Source organism: Callithrix jacchus, chromosome 16 (assembly GCF_049354715.1).
Source record: "Callithrix jacchus isolate 240 chromosome 16, calJac240_pri, whole genome shotgun sequence".
Lineage (NCBI taxonomy): Eukaryota > Metazoa > Chordata > Mammalia > Primates > Cebidae > Callithrix > Callithrix jacchus.
This window is the reverse complement of record NC_133517.1, coordinates 51,385,857-51,398,077: the sequence shown is the minus strand read 5'-3', so window position 1 is coordinate 51,398,077 and position 12,221 is coordinate 51,385,857. Positions and strand designations below refer to the sequence as shown.

At 41.2% G+C, this 12,221-nt stretch overlaps 1 pseudogene; it reads left to right on the top strand.

Annotated features, from left to right (window-relative positions):
• The first annotated feature begins 9,968 nt into the window (after positions 1–9,968).
• On the top strand, positions 9,969–11,354 carry LOC144579796 (keratin, type I cytoskeletal 18 pseudogene; annotated as a pseudogene).
• The last annotated feature ends 867 nt before the right edge of the window (positions 11,355–12,221 follow it).

Here is a 12,221-nt window from a genome sequence, read left to right as displayed (position 1 = left end):
CTCTTCCACAAAGACTTGCTTTTGCCCACCAGCTTGCAGAGCTCTCAGATTTCCTCTTCATCTCCTGTAGCATCTCAGTGTGTTCCTCTTAGTTCATCATTTACAATCCAAATTTGCAGATCAGGATTTATGGGTCTCTTGAGCTAGATGGTAAGGGGGAATGCAAGAGCAACCTCAAAGGAGAAATAGATAGAGGGGAGAAGAAACTGGAGAATTTAGGAAAAAGTAGGTGGGAGCTTGAGCCATATACCATTGTTAGAGTCTGGATGTTTAATTCCTCCAGTTCCAGTAGGTATTAGGAAAAGTAAAGTTATTTACAAGTGGCTGGTCTTTAGTAACCAAAGTGGTTTACTATTGGATCATTAATAGTTAATATTTATTGAGCACTTACTATGTGCTTGGTTCAGTTGAAGGCTCTTACATATATATGTAGCTAAAATTGTATAATTTTGCTCATTTTCAAGATAGGGAAACTGAGAAACAGAGCTATTAAGTTACTTCCCTAAGGTTAAATAGCTAGCAACTAGTAGAGGCAGCATGTGAACCCAAGTTAGAATAGAAAATCTATAAACTTTAGGGATAGGCAAAACTGGTGGTGGTTAGAATTCTGCAAATAGCCACACTCTTTTTTTTAATGCTTTGGGTTTGGTAAAGCCTCCTAATATATTTTGCCAAGCCATTTTCTCCTTAATTTTTAAGTCCCAGTGTATTTCAAAGGAAATATAATATGTATATTCTGATTCATTTACACTTAAGTCATCAACACTTTACTTGGTAAGCGTTACCTTATGGCCAAAACCCTTTTCCCTTCTGAGGAAGACATGTTTCCCTGCTATTCAACAGCAACCAATGGACCAGCCTCAAGAACTCTTCTAACATTTAGTAAAAAAAGGTAAAGTGAATTCTAAAACTGGAAAGCAAATCAACTACTGGGTTAATTTGTGTTTGTCACATCACTAAGAAAATCACAAGTGGACCATGGCCTTGCTTGAACCTGTGACCTATGGTATATTTATTGATGGTTAAGTAAGAATAAAAACAGTGTTAAAAGGTGGTATAGGACCTGTGCAGTGGCTCACGCATATAATCCCTGCATTTTGGGAGGCCGAGGCAGTTGAATCACCTGAGGTCAGGAGTTTGAGACCAGCCTGGCCAACATGGTGAGCCCCCATCTCTGCTAAAAATACAAAAATTAGCCAGGCATGGTGATGGGTACCTGTAGTCCCAACTACTCAGGAGATGGAGGCAGGAGAATTGCTTGAACCCAGGAGGTGGAGGTTGCAGTGAGCCGAGATTATACCACTGCACTTCAGCCTGGGCAACAAGAGCAAAACTTGGTCTAAAAAATAAATAAATAAATAAAACAAAATAAAAAATAAAAAAGGAAGTATATAAAAACAAACATTTTTATACAAAATATTTGGGTTCATATCTACCTGAAATGTAGTCAGTTGTAAGGTAACTTAACTGTCCAAAATAAAACTCTTCCCCAGGGAGGACTCAAGAGGGCGCTGTGAGAACAACCCAGGATTGGAGCTCTTCTCGTTGAATCCTCAAACGAGACCCAAACGAAAAGTCAGCAACTACGCAGACGACCAGCGGACAAATCCACAAAGATGGGAAGAAACCAGGGCAAAAAGGAGGAAAACACCCGAAACCAGAACACCTCGCCTCCTAGAAAGGACCAAAACTCCTCACCAGCAAGGGAACAAAGCTGGACGGAGAATGACTGTGACGAAATGACGGAATTAGACTTCAGAAGATGGATAATGAGAAACTTTTGTGAGCTAAAAGATCATGTATTAAATCAATGCAAAGAAACTAAGAACCTTGAAAAAAGATTTGAAAAAAGATTCGAGGAAATGATAACAAGAATGGATACCTTAGAGAGGAATATGAATGAATTAAAGGAGCTGAAAAACACAATACGAGAACTTCGCGAAGCAAACACAAGTTTCAATAGCCGAATTGACCAAGCAGAAGAAAGAATATCTGAAGTCGAAGACCAACTCAATGAAATAAAACGAGAAACCAAGATCAGAGAAAAAAGCGCAAAAAGGAATGAACAAAGTCTCCAAGAAATGTGGGACTATGTGAAAAGACCTAACCTACGTTTGATAGGTGTACCAGAAGGGGACGAAGAGAATGAATCCAAGCTGGAAAATACTCTTCAGGACATCATCCAGGAAAATTTCCCCCACCTAGCAAGACAAGCCAACATTCAATTGCAGGAAATACAGAGAACACCACAAAGATTTTCCACAAGAAGAGCAACCCCAAGGCACATAATTGTCAGATTCAACAGGGTTGAAATAAAGGAGAGAATACTAAGGGCAGCCAGAGAGAAAGGTCGGGTCACCCACAAAGGGAAGCCCATCAGACTCACAGCAGATATCTCGGCAGAAACACTACAAGCCAGAAGAGAGTGGGGGCCAATATTCAACATTCTTAAAGAAAAGAACTTTCAACCCAGAATTTCATATCCAGCCAAACTGAGCTTCAGAAGTGAAGGAAGAATAAAATCCTTTGCGAACAAGCAAGTACTCAGAGATTTTGTCACCACCAGGCCTGCTTTACAAGAGCTCCTAAAAGAGGCACTACACATAGAAAGGAACAACCAGTACCAGCCATTCCAAAATCACACTGAATGCTAAAGAGCATCAACATAATGAAGAATCTACAACAACTAACAGGCAAAACAGCCACTTAGCATCAAAATGGCAGTATCAAATTCACACATAACAATATTAACCCTAAATGTAAATGGACTAAATGCACCAATCAAAAGACACAGACTGGCAAATTGGATAAAAATCCAAAACCCATCAGTGTGCTGTATCCAGGAAACCCATCTCACATGCAAGGATACACAAAGGCTCAAAATAAAGGGATGGAGGAAGATTTACCAAGCTAATGGAAAGCAAAAAAAAGCAGGAGTTGCAATTCTCATCTCTGATAAAATAGACTTTAAAGCAACAAAGATCAAAAGAGACAAAGAAGGCCATTACATAATGGTAAAAGGATCGATACAACAAGAAGCGCTAATGATCCTAAACATATATGGCCCCAACACAGGAGCACCCAGATACATAAGGCAAGTTCTTAATGACTTACAAAAGGACATAGACTCCCACACAATAATAGTGGGAGACTTTAACACTCCACTGTCAATACTAGACAGATCAACCAGACAGAAAATTAACAAGGATATCCAGGGCTTGAACTCAGACCTGGAGCAAGCAAACCTGGTGGACATTTACAGAACTCTCCACCCCAAATCCACAGAATACACATTCTTCTCAGCACCACATCACACCTACTCTAAAACTGACCACATAATTGGAAGTAAAGCACTGCTCAACAAATGCAAAACAACTGAAATCATAACAAACAGCCTCTCAGACCATAGTGCAATCAAGTTAGAACTCAGAATTCAGAAACCGACCCAGAACCGCACAGCTTCATGGAAACTGAACAACTGGCTCTTGAATGTTGACTGGATAAACAACGAAATGAAGGCAGAAATAAAGAAGTTCTTCGAAACCAATGAGAATGAAGACACAACGTGCCAGAACCTCTGGGACACATTTAAAGCAGTCTCTAGAGGAAAGTATATAGCAATAAGTGCCCATATGAAGAGAATGGAGAGATCCAAAATTGACACCCTATCGTCAAAATTGAAAGAGCTAGAGGAGCAAGATCAAAAAAACTCAAAACCCAGCAGAAGACAAGAAATTACTAAGATCAGAGCTGAGCTGAAGGAGATTGAGACACGAAAAACCCTTCAAAAAATCAATAAATCCAAGAGGTGGTTTTTTGAAAAGATCAACAAAATAGACAGACCACTAGCCAGATTGATTAAAAAGAAAAGAGAGAACAACCAAATAGATGCAATAAAAAATGATAAAGGGGAAATCACCACAGATTCCACAGAAATTCAAACCATCATCAGAGAATATTACAAACAACTCTATGCACATAAACTAGTAAACCTGGAAGAAATGGATAAATTCCTGGACTCCTGTGTCCTCCCAAGCCTAAACCAGGAGGAAGCTGAAATTATGAATAGACCAATAACAAGGTCTGAAGTCGAGGCAGCAATTAAGAGCCTACCTCACAAAAAAAGCCCAGGTCCAGATGGGTTCACAGCCGAATTCTACCAGACACACAAGGAGGAGCTGGTACCATTCCTTCTAAAACTATTTCAAACAATCCAAAAAGAGGAAATCCTTCCCAAATCATTTTATGAGACCAACATCATCCTGATACCAAAACCCGGCAGAGACCCAACGAGAAAAGAAAACTTCAGGCCAATATCCATGATGAACATAGATGCAAAAATCTTCAATAAAATATTGGCAAGCCGATTGCAACAGCAAATCAAAAAACTTATTCATCATGATCAAGTAGGATTCATCCCGGGGATGCAAGGCTGGTTCAACATATGCAAGTCTATCAACGTAATTCACCACATAAACAGAACCAAAAACAAAAACCACATGATTATCTCAATTGATGCAGAGAAGGCATTTGACAAAATTCAACAGCCCTTTATGCTAAAAACCCTCAATAAACTCGGTATCAATGGAACGTATCTCAAAGTAATAAAAGCTATTTATGACAAACCAACAGCCAATATCATACTGAATGGGCAAAAACTGGAAGCATTCCCTTTGAAATCTGGCATTAGACAAGGATGCCCTCTCTCACCACTCCTATTCAATATAGTACTGGAAGTTCTAGCCAGAGCAATCAGGCAAGAAAAAGAAATAAAGGGTATTCAAATAGGAAAGGTGGAAGCCAAATTGTCTCTATTTGCAGACGACATGATAGTATACCTAGAAGACCCCATTGCCTCAGCCCAAAAACTCCTGAAACTGATAAACAACTTCAGCAAAGTCTCAGGATATAAAATCAATGTGCAAAAATCACAAGCATTCGTCTACACCAATAACAGACTTAAAGAAAGCCAAATCAAGAGCGAACTGCCATTAGCAATTGCTACAAAAAGAATAAAATACCTTGGAATACAACTCACAAGGAATGTAAGAGACCTCTTCAAGGAGAACTACAAACCACTGCTCAACGAAATCAGAGAGGACACAAACAGATGGAGAAACATTCCATGTTCATGGTTAGGAAGAATTAATATCGTGAAAATGGCTATACTGCCCAAAGTAATTTACAGAATCAACGCTATCCCCATCAAGCTACCATTGACTTTCTTCACAGAACTGGAAAAAACCACCATGAACTTCATATGGAACCAAAAGAGAGCCCGCATAGCCAAGTCAATTCTAAGCAAAAAGAACACAGCGGGGGGCATCACACTACCGGATTTCAAACTATACTACAAGGCTACAGTAATCAAAACAGCATGGTACTGGTACCAAAACAGAGATATAGACCAATGGAACAAAACAGAGGCACCGGAGGCAACACAACATACATACAACTATACAATCTTTGATAAACCTGACAAAAACAAGCAATGGGGCAAGGATTCCATGTTTAACAAATGGTGTTGGGAAAACTGGCCAGCCATGTGCAGAAAGCAGAAACTGGACCCCTTCCTGACACCTTACACTAAAATTAACTCCAGATGGATTAAAGACTTAAACATAAGACCTGGCACCATAAAAACCCTAGAAGGAAATCTAGGCAAAACTATCCAGGACATAGGAGTAGGCAAGGACTTCATGAACAAAACACCAAAAGCATTGGCAACAAAAGCCAAAATAGACAAATGGGACCTAATGAAACTCCACAGCTTCTGCACGGCAAAAGAAACAGTCACTAGAGTGGATCGGCAACCAACAGAATGGGAAAAAATTTTCGCAGTCTACCCATCTGACAAAGGGCTGATATCCAGAATTTACAAAGAACTCAAGCAGATTTACAGGAAAAAAACAAACAAGCCCATTCAAAAGTGGGCAAAGGATATGAACGGATACTTTACGAAAGAAGACATATATGAGGCCAACAACCATATGAAAAAATGCTCATCGTCACTGGTCATCAGAGAGATGCAAATCAAAACCACATTGAGATACCATCTCACGCCAGTTAGAATGGCGATCATTAAAAAATCTGGAGACAACAGATGCTGGAGAGGATGTGGAGAAAAAGGAACACTTTTACACTGTTGGTGGGAGTGTAAATTAGTTCATCCATTGTGGAAGACAGTGTGGCGATTCCTCAAGGCCTTAGAAATAGAAATTCCATTTGACCCAGCAATCCCATTACTGGGTATATATCCAAAAGACTATAAATCGTTCTACTATAAGGACACATGTACACGAATGTTCATTGCAGCACTGTTTACAATAGCAAAGACCTGGAATCAACCCAAATGCCCATTGATAATAGACTGGATTGGAAAAATGTGGCACATATACACCATGGAATATTATGCAGCAATCAGAAATGATGAGTTTGTGTCGTTTGTAGGGACATGGATGAATCTGGAGAACATCATCCTCAGCAAACTGACACAAGAACAGAAAATGAAACACCGCATATTCTCACTCATAGGTGGGTGATGAAAAATGAGAACACATGGACACAGAAAGGGGAGTACTAAACACTGGGGTCTATTGGGGGGAAAAGGGGAGGGCCAGTGGGAGGGGGAGGTGGGGAGGGATAGCCTGGGGAGAAATCCCAAATGTGGGTGAAGGGGAGAAGAAAAGCAAAGCACACTGCCATGTGTGTACCTACGCAACTGTCTTGCATGCTCTGCTCATGTACCCCAAAACCTATAATCCAATAAAAAATAAAAAAATAAAAAAAAAACTCTTCCCCAAAACAAACAATCAAATAAATTAATAGTTAAATATATGTTTTGAAAAATTGCCTTAAAATGTACAGAGAAAAAATATATATTTTTCACACTTAGGGACTCAAAAAGAATGTCAGATTCTAAAATTCGAAGTACTTTGCTCTATCCAACAGTTGTCTGAGAATAACAATGGGCATATTTTTTCTATTACATCTCAAATGAATACACAGGCATCTATTTTAGTCGTATTAGGACATCAATCTTAAAAAAAAATCAATTGAGGTAAGCTCACTCTTGATTACAAGACATCATTATAATTGGAGTAAAGAAAACTTAAAGAAGGATTAAATGACAAGACATTTTCATTTTCATTTGAAAATTCAGACATGGGGAAGCATTTATTTTTTAGAATGTAATTGTCCAAAATGAATACATGTTGTTTATTACATGTATCTGTCAGTAAAGGAAAAAAAAAATACGTCTGGGATTAATGACATGCAGTTTCCTAACATAAGTTTCTGAGAGTTAGAGATGGCCTCAGAAGATCTCAGCCCTTCACTCTGCTGTCTTCCAGCTCCTAGGAGGTGTCAGTGGAAAATGAATGTCCACATCTCCTCTCAATCCTGCAGACTTTTCTGGAGTGGCTTCATCACCCAACATCACCACCCCTGAGGTGGGCCGAAGTGGGGCAGAATCTAGCATTCCCTTTCCAAGGAGCACAATACCTACTAGTCCTCAGCTGTTCTCTCATTTTTCCTGTCCTCCAGTACAGGGTTACTGTATGGTCTAGGTGGTGGTGAGGACGGCTAACTAAGTTTCATGGATTTTAAAAAAATTATATTGTTGTCTTTGGCTCAGGAAGAAATTTGAGAAACAAGAATTAGTTTTCTGTTATCTGTGCTCCGCTGTCATCCCTTCACTGGGGCTGTGAGGGTGCAGCTGCTGCAATGAGGAGAAGCTGAGGCGTAACTGGAATGCTAAAAGCAAAAGCATGACTTCTAAACTTTATCCCATGACTTTGATTATCGTTATTATTATTTTGTCTCCCATCAAATGTAAGGTCTGTGAAATAATCTTATTTTCAAATACATTGAGTGCCTTTTTTTATGATATTAAAAAGGCACTCAATGTATTTGAAAATAAAATTAATAAGTAAGTAAATAAATAAATGCAGAGTTGGTCAAGACCTAATCAGAAGCACTGATTTTTCAGCTTCCCATTTTCTTTAGGTCAAAAATAAGCTACTGATTAAATAATTCATGCCTTAGCTTATCCAGGCTGCGATCACGAAATACCATAGACTAGGTGACTTATATAAATATTTCTCACAGTTCTAGAGGCTGGAAAAGCAAAGATTGAAGTACCAGCCAATTCACTGGGAAGGCAAAGATTGAGGGACCAGCAGAGCCAGGTGCCACTTCCCAGTTCATAAACGACACCTCGCTGTGTCCTTACATGGTGGAAGGGGCAAGGAGTCTGTCTCAGGCCTCTTTTATAAGGGCACTAAACCCATTCAGAAAGACTTTACTCCCATGACGTAATTATCCAAAGACCCTATCTTCTAATACCGTCACTTTGGGACTTAGGATTTCAACATACGAATTTTGAGGGAACACAAACATTCAAACTATAGCAAGTTGTATATTACTTTTTATGTCTTTGGGTGGATACCTCCTTTACTTCCCCCTCTAAATGAATAGACTTTAGTTTTTAGATTAATTTTAAGTTTTGATTAGTAGAAAGTAAAGAGAGTTACCATATACCTCCTCATCCCAGTTTCCCTTATGCTGGAGTGCAGTGGCACAATCTTGGCTTACTGCAGCCTCCATTTCCCAGGCTCAGGTGATTCTCCCACCTCAGCCTCCCAAGCAGCCAGGACTACAGGTGTGCATCATTATGTCTGCTAACACTTTGTACTTTTGAACAGATGAAATTCAGGCTGTCTCTAGATACTGAGCTCAATCTATCTACCTTCCTCAGCCTCCCAAATTTCTGGGATTACAGGAATGAGCCAACATGCCTGACTAATATCCCCTACTATTAATACCTTGCATTACTGTGGAACATTTATTATGGTTGATGAGCCTATATAAATTATTATTGACTAAAGTCTGTACTTTACATTGGAGTTTCCTCATTGTGATGTATACTCTATGGATTTTGACAAACATAAAATGACATGTATCTACTATGATATTATCACACAGAATAGTTTCACTGCCTGAAAAATCCTTTGTGCTCCACCTTGTTATCCCTCCCTCACCCCAACCCCTGACAACCATTCATCTTTTTAGTGTCTTCACAGTTTTTCTTTCTCCAGAATGGCATTAGTTGAGATCATACATTACGTTTGTTTCCAAGTTTTAGCAATTATGAATAAAGCTGCTATAAACATTCATCTGCAGGTTTTTATGTGAACATGTTTTCAACCCAAATACCTAGCAGTGCAGTGACTAGGTCATACGGCAAGAGTGTATTTCATTTTGCGAGTAACTGCAAAACGCCTTCCCCAGTGCCTCATTTGCTGTATAATATTTATTATTTAAATGCCTTTTAAGTCACTTTTTGGATAGTAATTAGAAAATGTTCATTTTCATGTCTTACTCTTTTTTTCTTTGTGACTTGAGTAATTATGTGTGTGTGTCACAGTGTCCCACAATGGCAGTGATGCACTCACAGCCCTCAGCTCCCCCCACCATCTTCCCTCTTTTCCTGCACCTCAGCTGGAAAATTAACAAGCATTTTAAATTTATTGCTTACAATTAGGGAGAAGCACTAGAAAAGTATAAATGGAACTGTTTCATAGTTGACTACTTGTCTATTTAATAGCTGTTTTTTTTAATTTATTGTTGCAGAACATATGATAATTATTAAACTATTAACATTTGGTAGAGCCTGACAAAGCTATTGTGCTAATTCAACATTTATTCAATAGCTACGTATTGATTTCCTACAGTGTGTCACACATTATATATTTGTTCATCCTTTGATTAATGAGATTAAATGTTAGATTTTTGTAGGATTCTTTGTTATGCCCCCTGCAAAGCAAAACTACTGATTATCATATATAGGAATACAGGCTATCTTACTAGCTCAAAATGTAGTGTTTTATATGTGCCTATAAGAATAGATAACACGCATTGTAGGCAAAGCCTGAGTCTTGTCCTGTCGCTTTCTTCCTGGGGGCAGCATGAGCTTCACCACTGGCTCCACCTTCTCCACCAATTACCAGTCCCTGGGCTTGGTCCAGGTGCCCAGCTACAGCGCCTGTCCAGTCAGCAGCGCGGCCAAGTGTCTTTGCAGGTGCCAGGGGCTCTGGTTCCCGCATCTCCACATCCCACTCCACCAGCTTCCAGTGTGGCATGGGATCCAGGGGCCTCGCCACGGGGATGGCCCGGGGTCTGGCAGGAATGAGAGGCATCCAGAATGAGGAGACCATGCAAAGCCTGAACGACCACCTGGCCTCCTACTTGGACAGAGTGAGGAGCCCAGAGACCAAGAACCTGCAGCTGGAGCACAAAATCCAGGAGCATCTGGAGAAAAAGGGACCCCAGGTCAGAGCCTGGAGTCATTATTTCAAAACTGTCGACCTGAGGGCTCAGATCTTCACAAATACTGTAGACAATACCTGCATTGTTCTGCAGATCGACAATGAGGGTCTTGCTGCTGATGGCTTTTGAGTCAAGTATCAGACAAAGCTGGCCATGTGCTTGTCTATGGAGAGCCACATCCATAGGCTCCGCAAGGCCACTGATGACACCATTGTCACTGGGCTGCAGCTGCAGACAGAGGTCGAGGCTCTCAAGGAGGAATTGCTCTTCATGAAGAAGAACCATGAAGTGGAAGCAAAAGGCCAACAAGCCCAGATTGCCAGCTCTGGGTTGACCATGGAGGTGGATACCCCCAAATCTCAGGACCTCGCCAAGATCATGGCAGACAGCCGGGCCCAAAATGACAAGCTGGCTTGGAAGAACTGACAGGAGCTGGACAAGTGCTTGTCTCAGCAGATTGAGGAGAACACCACAGTGGTCACCACGCAGTCTGCCAAGGTTGGAGCTGCTGAGATGATGCGCATGGAGCTGAGACATACAGTCCATTATGTCTTGGAGATAGACTGGACTCCATGAGAAATTGGAAATCTGAAGGCCAGCTTGGAGAACAGCCTGAGGGAGGTGGAGGCCCGCTACGCCCTGCAGATGGAACAGCTCAAGGGGATCCTGCTGCACCTGGCATCAGAGCTAGCACAGACCTGGGCAGAGGGGCAGCACCAGGCCCAGGAGTACCAGGCCCTGCTGAACATCAAGGTCAAGCTGGAGGCTGATTGCCACCTACTACTGCCTGCTGGAAGATGGCTAGGACTTCAATCTTGGTGATGTCCTGGACAGCAGCAACTCCATGCAAACCATCCAAAAGACTACCACACGCTGGATAGTGGATGGCAAAGTGGTGTCTGAGACCAATGACACCAAAGTTCTGAGACATTAAGCCAGCAGAAGCAGGGGACCCTTTGGGGAGCAGGAGGCCAATAAAACATTCAGAGAAAAGGAAGAAGAAGAAGGAGAAGGAGAAGGAGAAAAAGAAGAGGAAGAAGAAGAAGAAGAAAAAGAAGAAAAAGAAAACATTTTAGTTGTTTTTTTTTTGAGACAGAGGCTGGAGAGCAGTGGCGAGGTCTTGGTTCCCTGCAACCCCTGCCTCATGGGTTCAAGTGATTCTCCTGCCTCAGCCTCCTGAGTAACTGGGATTACAGGTGCCTGCCACCACACCCGGCTAATTTTTGTATTTTTAGTAGAGACGGCGTTTCACCATATTGGCCAGGCTGGTCTTGAGCTCCTGACCTTGTGATCCACCCGCCTTGGCTTCCCAAAGTGCTGGGATTACAGGCATGAGCCACCGTGCCTGGCTAACACTCTAGTCTTTAATTAGCATAGAAACATTTCTGTTGTGGGTTACATTTACTTTTCATACCATATACCATGTGCATGTGGCTTTTTTTCAGTGACCTTAAATCATGTTCTGTGGAAAACTGAGGATTTTCTTTGGGAAACTTCCTCCACTATTGCTCTGTTGTTTTTCTTTCTCTGGTCATTCCTCTGTGAATTGCGTTGGCCTCTCTTCCTCTACCTGCTTTAAAAATATTGTATTGCCCATATTTTCTGTCTTAGTACTTCTGTTCTCTCTCAAGATGATCTACCCATTTCTCCAATGTTGCTATACATTAACGAATCGGCAGGGCTCGGGGACTCAACGCCTATAATCCCAGCACTTTGGAGCCCAAGGCAGGTGGATCAGAAGGTCAAGAGATCAAGACCATCCTGGCCAAGATGGTGAAATCCCATCTCAAATACAAAAGTTAGCTGGACGTGGTGGCACATGCCTGTAGTCCTAGCTACTCAGAAGGCTGAGGCAGGAGAGTCACTTGAGCCTGGGAGTCAGAGGCCGCAGT